The sequence below is a fragment of the Pseudopodoces humilis genome, chromosome 24, assembly GCF_049639895.1.
Source record: "Pseudopodoces humilis isolate 2021_Gansu_Grassland_sample_001 chromosome 24, ASM4963989v1, whole genome shotgun sequence".
In the NCBI taxonomy this organism is placed as follows: Eukaryota; Metazoa; Chordata; class Aves; order Passeriformes; family Paridae; genus Pseudopodoces; species Pseudopodoces humilis.
The window spans coordinates 2,949,384-2,966,173 of record NC_142223.1 but is presented as its reverse complement, the minus strand read 5'-3'; positions in this window follow the sequence as shown (position 1 = coordinate 2,966,173).

Below are 16,790 nucleotides of genomic sequence, written 5' to 3'. Positions count from 1 at the left end.
GTTGCCACATTCTGTAGAATGAGAGACAACAGCAGCAGATTTTTCGGAGATCTCAGGCAAACTGGAAAAAAAAATACAACTTCTTTACCCAGCCAGCATGACCAATGGTTAAGGAGACACCCACAACACACAGGAGCTCTGTGCTCCCCTCCTCAGCCAGAGGCTGAGTACTGGACTTTAAGGAGTTAATATTCTCTTCCTCTCCCCTTTTTCCCCCTCTTCCTCTCTCCCTGACTGGCTCCAGCCCTGGCTCTCATCTGAAGGGCACAGAACTCGCTGAGGTTCACATGATACCACTGACAGCAGCATGATAAGCCTATTTCTGACAGTGTGGCAAATTACTATTATGAAATCCCAGTACATTTGATTACAGAGTGACTTTCAGAGGGGATCACACTCAGCAAGGTTATGAAGAGCTCAGTGTTTACTGAGTAATGCTGACTTACTGGAAAAGAATATCAAGAGCTCTTTAAATAAAAAAGTTGGGAGATTCCCAATTCAGAAAACATTTGGCTGAGTAGATCCAGCCAGGCATTATGTTTCCCTAAAATGAAAGGGAAAAAATGATCAGCAGGATTTCTTAGGTTGGTTTTTTTTTTTCTCGTTGGATGGATGACTCAGTGAAATGTGTTTGCTAGAGGTTCACCCAGAAAAGGATCATGAACTTGAGGTTGTCCTTCCCCTCCAGCATTTCTCCTTTCAGGAGGTTCCAGGTGCTCTGTCTCTCCCAAGCTGCCTCCCCATCCCAGCCAAAGGTCAGGATCTCTGCAGAGTGCCCAGGTGAAAAGGACATGATTCAAACAAAAAATCAAGACAAAAGCAGAAGTGGGAGGAGAAATAGTCAGACATAGTCAGAAATAGTCAGAAATAGGCAGAAATAGGCAGAAATAGTCAGAAATAGTCAGAAATAGTCAGAAATAGTCAGAAATAGTCAGAAATAGTCAGAAATAGGCAGAAATAGTCAGAAACAGGCAGAAATAGTCAGAAGTAGGCAGAAAAAAGCAGAAATAGGCAGAAATAGGCAGAAATAGGCAGAAATAGTCAGAAACAGGCAGAAATAGTCAGAAGTAGGCAGAAAAAAGCAGAAATAGGCAGAAATAGGCAGAAATAGTCAGAAACAGGCAGAAATAGGCAGAAATAGGCAGAAATAGGCAGAAATAAGTAGAGATAGGCAGAAATAAGCAGAAATAGAAATAGGCAGAAATAGGCAGAAATAGGCAGAAATAGGCAGAAATAGTCAGAAACAGGCAGAAATAGGCAGAAATAGTCAGAAATAGTCAGAAATAGTCAGAAATAGTCAGAAATAGTCAGAAATAGTCAGAAATAGTCAGAAATAGGCAGAAATAGTCAGAAATAGGCAGAAATAGTCAGAAACAGGCAGAAATAGTCAGAAATAGTCAGAAATAGGCAGAAATAGTCAGAAATAAGCAGAAATAGTCAGAAATAGTCAGAAATAGTCAGAAACAGGCAGAAATAGTCAGAAATAGTCAGAAATAGTCAGAAACAGGCAGAAATAGGCAGAAATAAGCAGAAATAGTCAGAAATAGTCAGAAATAGGCAGAAATAGGCAGAAATAAGCAGAAATAGGCAGAAATAGTCAGAAACAGGCAGAAATAGGCAGAAATAAGCAGTCTTTGGGCTCAGAAGGGTGGAGATTGCCAATAAAAGAAGCATCTCTGCAAAACACAAAATACCACTGGCCCACCTGCTGAATCACCATCAGCACCCAAGGGGGTTTTACAACATGGAGATAAACTGTCCCTGCCCCAAATTCTTCCTTTTAAACTTCATTGTGGGGTGACTCAAGCAGCAAAATCAAAAAGAGCAGGAATAAAGGGCTCAGTTTACAGCAGGAATTTTATCATACCTGTGGACACCAAGGTATTTTCACAGTGAAATAAGTCTTAGTCCATTATCTGCTAAATAAATGTGATTATTGCTTTGTTTTTCTAGCCTTTGATAATAAAATTACTGGTTATGATAACACAGATAAAGCTCTAATTAGTTTTCTTGGTTCTATTAATTATAATACCAGCAGCTGCCTTTGCTCAGGCAAACACTGCTGCCCTGGCAGGTAAAATTAGGTGTGTGGCAAATTCAGATTTTTCTCTTCTTCCTCCTCCCTTCTTCCTCCCTAACTGAGGAGCAACTTCAATATTGGTTGAAAAACACCTCCTTGCTCTAAGTGTGGGTACAAAATCCAAAAGCCCCTGAAGTTTAGGCAGAGGCTCTTAGGTTTGTATGAGGTTTTTGAACAGCAAAAAAATAAAAAAGCCCCAAAACACCTGCAATTTCCTCAACTTAGCACATTTTTAAGTGAGGAAAGAACATGCCAATCAATAGACCAACATAAAAATTATTCCCTTTCCTAATTATCTCCATCTTCTTGGCCAAGTAGAGCATTCACATGATCTTTATTTTGGGATACACACACACAGTACAATCCCTGCTGGCTGGAACGTGACTGTTGCAGTCTCCTTTGGGTACTTTTCCCAGATGAGGTAGGGAACTGATCCCTTGGTTTATTAAGTGGAGACCTGCAGGTTTTTCAGTGTTCTGCCTCCCCTGTGACAGGAATATCTTTGGGGGATGATGGAAACAGCTGCACAAGAAGGTGGCTGGAGCCTGTCACAGTTGAAGCTGCCTGACCAAATGTCTGGGGGTGGATGTGGAGCATCCACAGCTGTCTTTTTATAAAGGCTATTTTTGCAAGGCATGTGCTTCTGGAATTGGTTTTCCAGGTGGCAGAAGTGTTCAAATAACCTCTGCAAACACGGATTTTGCACTTTGCTGTAAGGCCCAAAGGCGATGGTCTCTGAAATCCAACCCCAATGGCAAAAGCTTTGTTGTAACCCTAACTGGAGAGAAAGGTGTGTGCCCTAACTGGAGAGAAAGGTGTGTGCCCTAATGTCTTGTTAGGGACTTTTGGGTTAGGTTCTTTTTCCCTTTGAACTGAAGATTGATGAGAGGGAGGCAGTTTTCTCTTCTTGGGTCTCAGTTGTTTTTTCTTATCAGCATTACAAGGTACAAGGAGCTATGTGCACTATGATAGAAAAGGGGTAAAATGGCTAAGAAAGATCCTTTTCAAGGTCTTTTATATGTCCATTTACCCAATTAACAGATGCCAACTAAATTATTTTTCTTAGTGACCCAATGACCCAACACCTGTGTGCTGCACTGTGGCATTTTCTATCCAATCACTTACTACTACCCAAAAACCCTTAGGGGAAGAACATGAAGAAGAAATAAGAAGAAGAGACAACACCCTAAATCCTCCATCTTGTCTCCTGTTCTCTAAACTACTTTTTCACCCAGTGATTTAAGAAACTTTCTAATCTACACACTTACACTTTTCCTATCTATCTTTAACATTTGTTCTCATGTATCACCATGAAAACATGCCCATGAATTTCATATTCTATGAAATTCAGTGTTTCTTTGAATCCTAGAACTAAATATTAGAAACAAGGGCACACAATCTGTATCTCAGACTCCAACACCCTAAATGGAGAGAAAGGTGTGTGCCCTAACTGGACAGACACTGCCTTTCCCTGTCTGTGAAAGGGGAAGAAATGACAAATTTGGGATCTTTTTGCATCTCTAGCAGATTTGGATAAATGTGACGTTTACTTCACTGGGGTGAGGGTGTCACCTGTGAGCTTTGGAGGGAGAGGTGGGAAATGCTGCTCTGCAGGGTGGGAGCTGGCAGGGTGGGCACTGTCCCCACCTGAGGCTGTGGGGGCTGTGAGCCAGCCTGGAGACACAGAAACCCTCAAATTGCATCTGCCAAGTCTGTGGCTCACACTGCAAAACCCACCAGAAGGGCTGAGCTCTGTGCTCTGCAGCAGAGAATTGACCCCTTGGTTTAGGAAGTGGAGACTTGCAGCAGGTTTTTTAGTAAAAACTCCTTAAAAGTCGCTGTCTTCCTAATGCTGAGCTCATATCAGAGCCACCCATGTCCCCATCACTGCCAGCAAACACTTTTGGGGATGCTTGAACAGAGTTGGTATCTTTTGGTAAAACATCTTGTGATTATCTAGGGGAAGGAGAAGAGGGAACAGGGAACATCCAGCTTCTCTTCCTGTTCCTCTTCCTCTTCCTCTTCCTCTGAAACCAAAGGAAAAACCCTGGGTGGTGCCACACAGAGATCCAAAATCTGCTGATGACCAGATGGGATGGGAGAATAGGGCAGAGTGAGATTTAATCTACACAGAAAAAGTGGGGAAATAGGGGAGTCTGCTCCCCAAAACTCTGCAGCACAGGTGGAGAAGTGAAAACAACAAAAGACTTGGGAATCATGGTCAAAAACCAGAATTATTTTTATCTGCAGGAGTTCCAGTTCTAAGAACAGTGTGGTAACAGCCTGACCACAAGTTTTGCAGCCAGTTGAAAGATTGCCACTGTTTTCAATTTATTTTGGACCACATTGTATGCAATTCATCTCGTGATGTAGAATTCCTGATTTTTCCCCTGGAAATAACCCCTGCTGTGTTATATATTTTCTGATGCCACTTCCAGCAAAGTATAAAGACAATGACAAATGGTGGTTTCAGAGGAAATCTTTGTTCAGGTATTTCAGCTTAGTCATACCCTGGCTGATCCTACAGTAAATCTGCATGTCAATATTTATCTTATGTAGGCCATCTGCTGTACTCCTGACACAGGAATTCCAGAGGATATGGGAAAAAGAAAGAAATCATTTCTGCAAAAATTCTAAAAAAAGACAACAATTATCAACAGTGGGTCTCCTTAAAATAGGCCTGGAAGTTTGCTGTGACTCGAAGTGTTTTAAGGAAAGAAAAACGTTATTTTAACGATGAAGCCAGCAAATTCTACCCTTTAGATTCCACAGCAGTAATCTCTGTAAAACCCATGATTTAAAAGCTGCTATTTCTCACCATCTGAAGCTAAGTGCACTTTTTTATTCTAACAAATCTGAATAAAATTAGAGCACTCTGCATAAATTCTCCCTGCCTCTGCGCCTGCTGTCTTAGCTCGAGGCAGAAGCAGATGCCTGTGATTTCTAAGACTGTCAAACCAGCACCATAAGCCAAAGTTACGTTCACCTTAAAAAACCACTAAATTTATTCCAGCTTGGTAACAAGCTGGTCCATTATTTCAGGTTTTTGGTGCCAGTGTTCTGCTTTTTAAAGGCCATCTGAAACCTCACAGGCATTTTTGACATTTTCCCGTTAACAGGGTTGATATTTGGGGGACTGAGACAGCTTTGTGTCCAGATTTAAACTTTTAATACCTTAGATCTGTCACTGGTTCACTGGAAGATGCTATTTTTATTTTTCTCATTATCAGTTCTTAAAAAAAAAAAAAAGAAAGAAAAAGGAAAAAAAAAAATATAACACATTTCTCATTTAATATTAATTGGAACATATTTTTCCCTGTAGCAGTTTGCTGATTATGAATTTCAATGCCACGTTGCAAATAGAGGCTATAAATAGAAAATAAGCCTTTTCTGTGAAATGCCCAGCCAGAGCAAAGGCTCATTAATTAGGGAACAGGTAGAGCCCAAGAGCCCAGCCTGACTCTGCTCATGGAAACTCAGGCTGACAGAGCTGTCTGAGCCATCAACCACAGCACTTTGCTCTGTGCACAGGGAGAAAGTTTAGTCAAGTGTTCAAAATATGGAAATAAGAGTGAAAATGCCTGTGTTGCTCCTCCTGCTGACTGGCTGCAGGCACATCCCCTCCCTGTGATTTAATCACTGACAGAGGAACCTGCAGCATTGCTCAGATATAGCAAAAACAGCAAAAAAAAAATAATATTACATCATGGAATGTGAAAGGTGGAAGTGTGTAAATCACAGGGATTCGTGTGGCAATTTAACAGCTGATGGTGATTTTGGGCTGGATGAATCCTTGGGTTGGATTCCACAGATCCTGCAGGGAGGGCATTGAGTACAGCCAGGAAAAAATGGTTCATGGTTCATGTCTGCCAGCCACGGACCAGGGAACATCTCCACAGAGATCTGCACCAAAACCTGATCAAGGCAGCTCTTGGTTCCCAGTTTGAGACTGGTCAATTGGGCAGGGAGTGGTTTAATCCGGAAAGAAAAGGGTGGGTTTTGTGCTGGTTGTGTAAAATCAATCCCAGTTTACTTTTGACCCTGCTTTGACCTCATTTCTACTTTTAATAGAAATAAGAATAGTAACAACGGCACCTTTCACCCCCAGGGATTTCAAACCATTGGGAAAGCGACTGGTGGCTCAGTTCTGAGGCTGATGAGTGAGATCTGATTTTGTGTTCAGGCTCAGCTGTTTACAATTCCTTATCTACATGCCATATTTACAGAGTACAAGGAGCTATGTACAGTAGGCTAACAAGGTGCAAAATGGCTGGAGAAGTTTCTCTTCAAGGTCTTTTAGGTGTCAACCCAACCAGCAATGAAATGCTGAGTAACTTATTCTCATTATTAACCCAATAACCCAACACCTGTGTCCTGCAATGTGGATTCTTTCATCCAATCCCCTAATATTACCCAAAAACCCCAGAAGAAGAAGAAGAAAGAGAAGAAGGAGAAAAAGACAATGCCTTAAATCTTTCATGTTGTCTCTTATTCAGTAATATAGTTAAAACTCCAAACTCTTTCTCACCCAATGACTTAATATAATTCTATCTAATTTACACACTGATATTCTCAGTTTCTCTACTTAGTTCTAGAAGCTTTTTCCTTGGGTTTAAGTTAAACTCAGTGCTCTCTTGAGAGTCAGAGCTTGTCAGCACAGATGAGGGAATATTATCTGTGCCTCTGACTCCAACAGGAAAGCTGCATCCTCTGAGCAGAGAGGTGGCAGTTTTTATGAAGAAATCTGTAGAAATTCCTTCTCCTTAAGAGGGGACTGACATCAGAGGGGGTTCTGACCCACTGGGAGCTTTGCAGAGCCCGAGTTGAGCCTCGGTGGGCAGTGATGGGGGCAGCTCCCATTGTCCAGGGATCAGGAGCACTAAAGCAGATCCAATTCTGCCACCTGCTGCTCCCCTCCACGCCTACAGCACCCACACTGCAGCCAGCCCTGCTCTGCTCTGCTCTGCTCAGCCTGCCTGGGATTTTACTGAGGTTGTTGTTTTTAAGCCTAAAAAAAACCACCCAAGGGGTTCAATTAAGTGCTCTGCTTTCAATATTTATATTAACAGCAGGAATGCAAACTGTCCCTGCAGCGTGTAGAGATAAAGGTGATGAAGAACATCCACGCCTGCCTTACAAAAACAAAGCCTGGGATTGTGCTAAGTACATATTTTAAAGGAAAATTAATAATAATGCAAAGAGGGGAGACTGGGCTCTTCAGTGATGGAACCAAAGGTTGTGACTGCTGTAACTAAAGGTGCTTTCAAAGCTCAGGTGTTTGGGGGAACTGAAGAAAAATGCAGGTTTGTCTGTACAAACCAGTGGGGTTCCAGCTCCCCTCAGGACATCTCCAAGAGAGAAGATTAAATTAGGAAGCTGGCTCTGTGGGCAGCCATCAGCAACCAGGATGTGCAAAGCCATGGCTTCTGTATCACTGTAGAAACTCAAAATTGCTTTACTTTGAACTCCGAAAATCCAAGATTTTCTCTTTATATGCTGCTAGGCTGAGGCACCCAAGGGGCTGAGGCCCTTAAGATGCTTCTCCATGAGCATTTTCCTGTTGGTTGTGAGTGTTCCCCACCTTGAGGTGAGGACAAGGCTCTCACCTTCCACAGCAGCAGAACCTACAAGTGCTGACACCAAGGATGTCCAGGTTGCCACAGGAGCCTGGAGTTGTTTGGGACTTAAAGGAGACCATGGATCATTCCTTCATGGACCCTGAACTTCCTCTCAGGCCAACCACTGTCAAGGACAAGGGCTCCCATCAGCTCAATGCTCACTTCATATACAGTGCTAACTAAATTTAGTGTCAAATCTGCTGTGAACATTTACAGCTTGTAATATTTACCTGACAGGCATCCAGACCCTCCTGTCCAAACACACAGTTCCTCAAATTAGACACAAAATGTGTCCTGAGACAGCAGCCTAAATTACATATTTACAGCACTGGAGCAGGTAAGTACATATTTACACAGCCAGCCCTGGGTTCTTATTTTAAAGAAGTCGACTGGCTTGTTCAGGGTGGTTTTTAAAGTGCTGATGGAATATTGAAGAGCTGGGAGGTTTGGGAGCTCTCTGGGTGTTTACAGCAAGCCCAGCTTCCACCTGAAAACTGGGAGCAACATTTCTGGGATCTGTTTCTTGGATTCAGTCCTCAGGGGTTCTTGCAATTGAAAGAATAGGAGTATTTCTATATTCTATAATACATATTCTTATATAAGTGACCAAAAAAGAGCAACTCCCTCTTAAATGACTGTGCCCAGAGATTGTTTCCCTTCTTAACAAACATTATTGCTCCCAAACAAGTACTTTTGTATTTATGTAACAATTTCCTTATGGGTCATTGTTAAATAGAACTTGGGTCCTTCTCTACCCAGAGCCAATGCCCCCATCACTGCAACTATAAAATTATGTCCATTACACCCTGTCAGGGCAGTTCTTCTCTGCACCAACAAACTTAAGAGTTACATCACAGTTAGATATAAAAAATATAATTCCATTCTGCACCACTTCTTCAGTCCTCCAAACTAATTCCTTTGTGAAGTAAATTTCCCTGAAGCAGCCTTTTGAACTTGTGTAAGTTCTAAATCATAAGAAAGCAAGAAAAAAGAAAAGAACTGAGAGAATGTCTTCATCAGAGTCTGCTCGTGGCACAAACCAGGCTCAGGGTGTGCTGGAACAATTTTGTTGCTTTCAGCTGCTCTTGGAGATAAGTGGTTCCTTTGAAATATGACTGTGATGTATAAATTAGTAAGAACTTTCTGCACAGAATGTGTCACTATGGGGAAGTTCATCCACTCTTTGTTCAGGTGAGTAAGCAGGGCCTTACTTTAGATTTGCTCATTTGAGATTCTTGGTTCATGTACTAAAGAATGTGGTGCATTTCAGTGCTGGATAAAATTATTACTGCATTTATTTTTTGTTGTGAGATATGGATTAGGAGGAGGCTAAAACAGGCTTAAACATTAAAAAGTATAAAGAAACTTTATTAATAGAACTTAAAGAATAAGGAGAATTAGAATAAAACCTTTAGAATACTTTTCTCTGCTTAACTTCTCTTTTGTTTTTTTAAACTTGTAACAGAGACAAAGCCTGGGTTGTTAAATCAGCTACTAACTATATAATATATAATATATGATATATGATATATGATATATGATATATGATATATGATATATGATATATGATACATGATATATTATATACGATATACGATATACGATATACAATATACGCTATATAATATATAATATATAATATATAAGATATAACATATATAATATATAATATGTAATATGTAATGTATAATATATAATATGTAATATGTAATATGTAACATAATATTACATATTACATATTACATATTACATATTACATATTACATATTACATATTATATATTATGTTATATATTACATATTACATATTATATATTATATTACATATTACATATTACATATTATGTTATATGTTATATGTTATATGTTATATGCTATATATTATATATTATATGTTATATATTATATATTATATATTATATATTATATATTATATATTATATATTACATATTACATATTACATATTACATATTATATATTATATTACATATATCATATATCATATATCATATATCATATATCATATATCATATATCATATATCATATATCATATATCATATATCATATATTATATATTATATATTATATATAATATGTTATATATTACATATTATATATTATATATTATATATTATATATTACATATTACATATTATATATTATATATATATTAGTTTTTCATTAGTTTCTGTGAGGAGAGGAGCTTTCTCTTGCTATACTATGGAGAATTTTCTTGTGGCTTTTTATTTTCTTTCCTATGAGGAAAGCCACACTGTCTAGAATAGAAGGACCAAATATGAATTCTTTTGAAAAGCTATTCAATTAATATTTCCCCTGAAGCGTTTCAATGGCAGTGAGATTGTCATCACAGGGGTGTGGCAAGTGAAATCTGCTTGGCTTTATGGGGCAACTGAAGAGTGTCAGTGGCATGGGTTTAAAATGGTGTCCTGGAAGAGCTGATCAGCTCACTGCAACAAACAGTACAAAAATTTATAGAAAGCCTAGTTACTAATGAAAATGGGATGGTTTTCCACCAATATGAAAAATAAATATTGAAATACACAGCAAGCTTTGTTTGGAATGTGTGCCTGGTGTAAGGGCCATCAGAGAAAGCTTTCTCATATTCCTGTGGAAGAAGGATGGATCCCAGTCCCGAAGGAATCAGCGCAGGGGGATGTGGAGGTTTGGAGGGCAGGACTTGGCAGCTTTTGTGTCCCATCAGGCAGGGCTCAAACCCAGACCAGTGAGGCTCAGTTTACTGGCTTGGAGAGCTCTTTTTAAGCACTTTCCAAGGAATATTTTGGAAGAGGCCTCCTGACCATGGGAACAACCTCTTGTCAAGTTTTCTCTTCTCCCCAGAACGCTGCCATTTAGTCCCTGTGACCACCCTCACTCCCTGGGCCATCCAAAGCTCCCAGCTTTGGGGAACTTTTCCTTGCCAGCCACAATCTGTGTTCCTGGTGGAGCCCCAGCCCCGACCAAGGAGCTCAGGCCAAAGAATCTGAAGTTTTGTTTACACAGCTCCTTTGAGGCAAGAAACGCACTGGCTTTGAGAGATGTGCATCACTTCCAGCCACCATGCTGCCTCTTCAATGTCACAGACACACAAACACAAGGCTGATCTCCTGCAACCAAAACTGGAACATTTTTGTAACAGAGAGTTGTATCCAAACATCTTTTTGCTCCACAAAAAATTGAAGTATAACTTTTTTAAATTTTTTTTTTACTTCTTTCTTTCTTGATTCTGCTGTGCTTCCTCTGCACTTCTCCTCACTCCTGGATTTCTCACCTTCTCTGAGCTGAGCTCTTTGGGGATGCTCCCTCACGGGGAGTTCCATTTATCTCAGTTCTCTGGGTCAGGAGAAAACTCCAAAGCTCGTTAGGATCTTGTTCCTAGTGTTTATTAGGATGTTATCACAAAACTTGGCAGGTCTTCCCCAGACCCTTCTGCACAAGCTCAAATCATCATAACCTGGAACACTTTGGGCTCTGATGGCACAAAATGGCTCTGAACTACTCAGTTCTTTTATCTTTATATTTATTCTTATCCAATTAACAATAGACACGTAAATTATTTTTCTTAATGACCCAATGACCCAACACCTGTGTGCTGCACTGTGGCATTTTCTATCCAATCACCTCCTACTACCCAAAAACCTCTAGAAGAGGAACATGAAGAAGAAATAAGAAGGAAAAGAGACAACATTCTAAACTCTCCATCTTGTCTTCTGCTTTCTAAACTGTTTTAAACTCTAATCTTTAACTTTTTCACTCAGTGACTTAAGGAAACTTCTCCAATTTACACACTCACACTTTTAGCTTTTCTATCTAACAGTTGTTTTCATGTATCACCATGAAAACATGCCCATAAATTTCATGTTGTATGAAATTCAGTGTTCTCCTGGATCTCAGAGCCAGGGATCAGAGACAAGGGCTCGCACTCTGTGTCTCAGACTCCAACACTGAAGAGCCTGGTGGTCTCTTAATTTTTGAGACACAAGTGACCACAGGACCCTGAGACTAAAAATAATTTCTCAAAACAAGCTTGGATAAATCTGACACACCCTCAAAACCTCACCCTTTGCATATTATGATTTTCAGGAGCTGTAACTGTTGTATATTAACAAATTAATTACAACATCAGAGTGGGCCAGGATAAACATCACCATTTGCTTGTCTTAGAAAAAAATATATAAGTTCCAAACCTGATTCATATTTCAGAGGTCTCCATGTTCAAGAGGTTTTATCACCAGGTGTATGTGTCAAATTTTCTCTCTTCTTTATAAGGTCAAGTTATTCTCTTTATTAACAACTTCTCTTTCTGAAAAATTAACATATTACAGCCCAGAATTTCTGTTGTACATTTTCATGACTTGGCTGAATTTTTTATTTACTAAAAATGGATTTCTGAGTTATTGCAGACTTGCAATGACGAAATTTCAGATTTTCTCACCTCTCTTCTGCGGCAGCTGTGAACATCTTAATTCTTTCAGATTTATGTGTTCTTGAAGCACAGGCAAAATAACCTCTATTTCAGTGGGTTTATCGTGAATAAAAGTCTCTGTAATTTGTGAATATTAGAATGAGTTTTGTGCTAGACATAAAAAGGGTATTTATTATTTAGGGAGCCTCCAGCACAGAATTCTTGTCACTGATTAAACAGCAAGAATTAGTGTCTCTAAGCCATGGGTGTAGGAGTCTTTCAGTTTTATCTGCCATTCCTACCTCAATTGACTTCTGCCAAATGCAGAATTTGGGAACAATCATGTCTATATTTACCTTTACCTGTGGGCACAAAGCAGACAGGCAGGCCCAGAACCTGGGATTGTGACCCATTCACAATGGCCAGAAAGGAAATATAAATGAGATATTCTTAGAAATATAAATAAGATATTATTGGAAATATAAATGAAATATTCTTGGAAATATAAATGATATATTCTTGGAAATATAAATGAGATATTCTTGGAAATATAAATGAGATATTCTTGGAAATATAAATGATATATTCTTGGAGCAGCCATGTGTTTGCAGCGTTGCTTTCAGCTATGGCTCAGGGGTTTTGGGAGGTTTTGTCTGGAATAATTTAGGTCAGCCACATTTTGTAGGGAAAAAAAAGAAGGGGAAAACCTTAATTATCAGAGATATTCAGTCTGAAATTTTGTTGTGTGGAATATTTGAGATAAAGATACATTCAGGTTTCGTTTTGGGCTGGTTGGTGTTTGGCTCCACCACCACTGAGCTCAGGCCTGGATTCATTCAGGAGTTCAGCTGGAGCTGGGCTCACCACAAAGCTGGCTGAGCACCTGTCAGGAAGGTCAAAATTTCCAGGTGAAAACAGCTGGAAGGAAATATTTTGGAGATATTTTAGGGCTGGGTATCACCAATCCCATCTGACCTGCCTGGTGCATCCTCCTGTTTAAGAAGCTCTCCACCAGAACACATTTCACCAGGTTACCTCAGGCTCCCTGGGTGTTGTGCTTGCAGATTTAATTGTAAATGGTTCAATAAAAACAGATCAGACTTGTGGCAGGGCAGCTCTTGGGTTTTGGAATTAATGTTTTCATACAAATTTCATAGGTGGTTCTTGTGCATCTCAGTAATTCCCTGCACATCAAGCCAGTCATTTTTTCCATATATGAGCTTTGCTTTTAAAAGCGCAGTAGATGATAAACATAAATGTTTCATTTGTTGTAAATATTTAATAATTATAAATAATTGATGAGCAGATTTGAAAGCAAACTGATTCGAGTTGTGTGAAATTAAGGCTACCTTTGTATAATTTTCTAAGCTGTATTCTGTATTCTAGATATTATCTGTGCTCTGTTGTGCTAGAGAGGTGCATGCCTGATTGGTCACAAAAAATATCAGCAGATGGGAACAAACCAAACAATACACTTTTAATAGCTCTATTGGCAATAAAATTAATATGGAGGACTTCCTTGTGGTTACAAGAATTTCTGTACCCACCAATTTTCACCCCACTGTAATTTATTCTTTATGGATTATCTCAGAGATGTTTTTCCAAGAGAATGTGTTTAATAGCACAGCACTAATAGCTAACTGTGATTCAGTGACTTTCACCTATTTTGCTTTCAATTTTTTTCTAATTGCCTTTGATCTCCCCGGGGCTTTGAAGCCTAAAAAAACCCATATAATGCTTATTTAATTACCAGGGCTCTTGCATCTCTGAGAGATCTCATCAAGGACGCTGCTTTCTGGTGCCTGCATTCAGCTGGGGGCTGTCCCCAGATGGTTTTGGGTGTCCCAGTCACTTTGCCAATAGGTGCCACTGTTGCTCTGCACGTCTGAGTCGTCAATGTCCTTCACTTGAAAACCCAACCTTGAAAATGCAAATCTAAATCACGGTGACTAAAATGTTGCCCAGGTAAAACTCCATCCAGACCACGGCCAAGGGCTTGTCCATGCCAGGACTATGGTATACGCTTTATCTGTTCCTAAAAATAATTACAATATTGCTAATCTGGAGCAAAAATGAATTGCATTAAATTAATTCCAGATATATTGAATGGAAGCCTTTAAGCTGCTGCAGGTTTATTGTTGAGCCTCAGACCAAGAGCAGCTGAGCTTTGCACATCTTTGCTCTGGGCCAAATGTGATTTAAATGCAGAAGTTGCATATTGGAGCAATAAGAATTTGGATTTGTACCAGCACTTCTTCCATAGGAGCAAAGCCTCAGGGTGGCCTATCCAGCAGTGAAAAGACTCCCCAGATCTATTTCCTCCAGGTTTGCTCTCTGCTAATGCAAGGTCAGCTAATGTAGTTTGCTTTGCAGCTTATCTGCTGTTAAGTGCTTTCCCTGTGTAAAGCCAAGGGGAATCAAGGTCTGCCTGTTTCCTGCTCAGGGAGGAACCTGGCTTCACCTTGTCCTTGGACATGCAGCTGCTTCCTAAATTAGCTTTATTCTTAGATGTTTCAGACATACTATGGAATAAGACAAGGTTCTTTTCTGCTCTTTCTTCAAAGAAACACGTAGGAAGATGTGCAAAAATTAAAAAAAAATATAAAAACAAACCAGAGGGCAAAGCAATTAAGAGTTTTATGTCCTTTCAAGTTCCATCCCAATTGCTTCGTGTTTTGGCTTGGTTGGTTTTTTTTTTTTTCACTGCAACTATTTATTGACTAAAAACTAAGAGATGAAAAATTTGTTTTCAGTGATTTAGTATCTTCTGAAATAGTCCTGCAGGTCAGGATGTAACCCAGCAACTTGTTCTAACTGGTCTAAAGCCGTCTGCCTGTATAACCTAATTCTCATTCCTTCTGCATGGAGCAGCTCCCACAAGCAACAAGCTAAATTAAGCAATGCTTAAGATCACCCTAAGCAGTTTACACAGGGGCATCCCCGGCTCCTCTGGCTCTCACAAGTTGCCCGATGATTTGCAGATATTCTGCCCCTCTTCAAAGTCCAGGTCTCCAACATTTTGGAGAGGGCATCCCTGGTTGGGAGATCATGAGTTTTAGGTGGTTGTGCCAGTTGTGCCATTACTGACAAGTAACAAAAACAGAAATTCTTGTGCTTTCACAGGAAATAGGGAAGATACTGGACATCACTCAACTTCTTTCTAGTGTGGTTTTTCATCAGGTCTTCAAGATGGCCATAGAGAGTGGCTTATCCTGAGACAAGATTAAATGTTAGAAATTATAGAAATAAATTTTTGGTCCAAGTGTTTTCACTCCACAGTTGTCATATGGAATGTTTGTACTATTTTGACAGCAGATTAAGGACAAAATAGATCTTTTTTTTCCCAGGGCATGTGTGTCCACCCTCTGGCTGGAAGAGAAAATCACTGTTAGATACAGACAGATGCAGTTATCGATCAGATAATTCAAATTCAGAGCCTCTCTGATAGATATTGGAAAAGTTAGCACAGGTAACCTTTTACTTAAAAATTCAGAAAGATAATAATACTCCACAAATTCTCCTGCTGGTTGTATCCCACAGCTCTCCTTGTTTTTAACTGATATAGGATAGGGGAGAGAAATCTCTTCATGGACACTCTCCTTCCGTGCTTCCTGTGGTGAATAAGGATTGTTGTATGAATAACATATCCATTTTATTAATCCAAAAAATAAAGTACTGACTGGGTAAGAAAGTAGCCAAAAGTCACCACAAGATTCATTTCCATAATTTAAATAGAAGGAGGTTCCTGTCTCTAAATCTACATATTGACCAGTACACCATGTTCCATTTCATTGAATTATCAATGCCAAGAACTACCAAGAATGGGGAATTCTGATTTCTGAGGAATCCAGGCCAACTCCAGCTGCAAAAGGGAGGCAGCACAGCTTGTAGCTGTGTCCATTGCAGTTCTCAGCACACTCTTGATGCTAAATTTTGGCTTCTTGCTCCCTGACAGATGAAAAGTGCTGTGGTGGCAGGCCCCAAAATGAGATGCACATGATGCTGTTGTGCACAGCATTCAGAATGGCTTAGTGTGGTTTAGAGACAGACTGTATTTTTGCCACTGATATCACCCACCTTTGTCAGTCTTTGTGTTACTTATAATTTAATCCCTGAAAATATTTGCATTTCAAGTGAGTTTCCACTTAACTTGAGCAACTGCATCTGTATGTCATGAGATGTGATCAGTGTGATTTCAACACTTGCATCATGGATTTGCAGACACATTTAAGAAGGCTGAAAATGAAAAGCTGATTGCCTTGTGCTGCTTAAGGGTTTCATGCAGCAGCATTGCATATCCAACCCTCCAGCTGCCTGTCTAGGCACAGAGTGATAACAATACTTGGGGGTGGAATACTTGGAATAGTTGGTGGAAGGGACGTTCTAGCAGAAGATGCTTGTGGGAAAAGTGTTGTATAAGTACTGATCCTCATTTAAGTGCAGTTTGTTTATATGAATTGGAGGTGTGCTGATTAAAATAATCCTATCTTACCAGCAAGCTGCTCTTAGAGCCCAGGGAATGCCCTGAAGACACAACAGCCAGTCCCAGGTGGGAGGAACACCCTGGTTTTCTTCCTGTGCCCTGGTCACACCCAAGGCACAGACTGGGAAACATCCAGGGAGTCCCAAGCAGTGTGTGCTGGTTGCCTGCCTCAGGAAGGATTCCCA